This window comes from Octopus bimaculoides, chromosome 7 (assembly GCF_001194135.2).
Source record: "Octopus bimaculoides isolate UCB-OBI-ISO-001 chromosome 7, ASM119413v2, whole genome shotgun sequence".
Lineage (NCBI taxonomy): Eukaryota > Metazoa > Mollusca > Cephalopoda > Octopoda > Octopodidae > Octopus > Octopus bimaculoides.
The window spans coordinates 34,509,745-34,511,190 of NC_068987.1; positions in this window are offsets into that span (position 1 = coordinate 34,509,745).

Consider the following 1,446-nt stretch of genomic DNA (forward strand, 5'->3'; position numbering starts at 1 on the left):
GGAGGATGAGGAGGAGGAGGAGGCGGAGGAGGAGGCGGAGGAGGAGGGGGATGAGGAATGGCGCATTGGCTGAACGCAATATATCTACATATTTCTTTGACTACTTCTAGAAATACATATAAGTGTAAGTATGCGTTTTCCTGGACTTCATAAACATCTGTGCCTCCTGAATGCAAAATATATGCTAACAAATGTTTCGCTAGGTTACATGTTTTGTAATACTCATCAGGGTTGAAAAGCTAAGGATATTGTTAGGAGCCATGAAGTTATAGGGCAGTTATCAAAGTCATTACTCTGGTGCATAATAGGACTCTTTTACATGAAGCCCTAAGTTCAGGTGGTTCGATTGGCAATGACTAAGATTTTAACTTTGGTAACGGCCATGAATTTTGGCACAGGAAAACTTATTATTATTATTATTATTATTATTATTATTATTATTATTATTATTATTATTATTATTATTATTATTATTATTATGTCCATAATTGTTCCCAAGAATATAATATTAAATCAATGTAGAGATAACATCGGTTACATTTAATTGACAAAACACCAGTAACAATAACAATCCCATAAAGATCACTGCCAAAGTTACGAGAATATTATCCATGAATGTGCTAATGTGTAAATTCAAAACGAAAATGGAAATGATATATATATCATTTATTTATATATGAGTATGTGTGACTTTGTGTTTGCCCGTCCCCCACTAGTATTTGACAACCGGTGTTGTTTAGTAAACGACCCCGCAAATTAGCAGTTCGAAAATAGTATCAGAATAAGTACTATAGTGAGAAAAATATGTAATGAAGACGATTTGTCTAACTTAGCCCAGGCTAATAACAGAAACAGTTAAAGATATACGGTAGACTTAATAACGATTTACGAATTACAAACTGCTTGCATATAACATGCAAAATAGGAGATTTGCATTGACAAACATCGTTCGCCGATATGAGGGGGATTCGTAAACTTCGATAGGTTCAAGGCAATAGCTTGATAACAATAATACTAATTAAATTTACAATGTAATTTAATCGATTATGCGCATCCATAAATAGCAATACCCATCAAATGATACACGAATAATGTGTGTTTGTTTGTATTCATTTATTCATTCATTATTCATCCAATTGTTTCATTCATTTCAGTGCGGTCATACTGGAGCAGAGCCTTTAGTCGAACAAATTGAACCCAGTACTTAACCTTTGTATGCCTAGTACGTATTCTTTCGATATCTTTTTTTCAACCGCTACGTTACGATGACGTAAAGACACCAAAATCGAGGTCAAGCGATGGTGCGGAGACAAACATAGAAACAGAAACACTCACTCACTCACACACACACATACACACATACATACATACATACATACATATATATGTACACACACACACACATACACACACACACACACACACATACACACACACACACACACA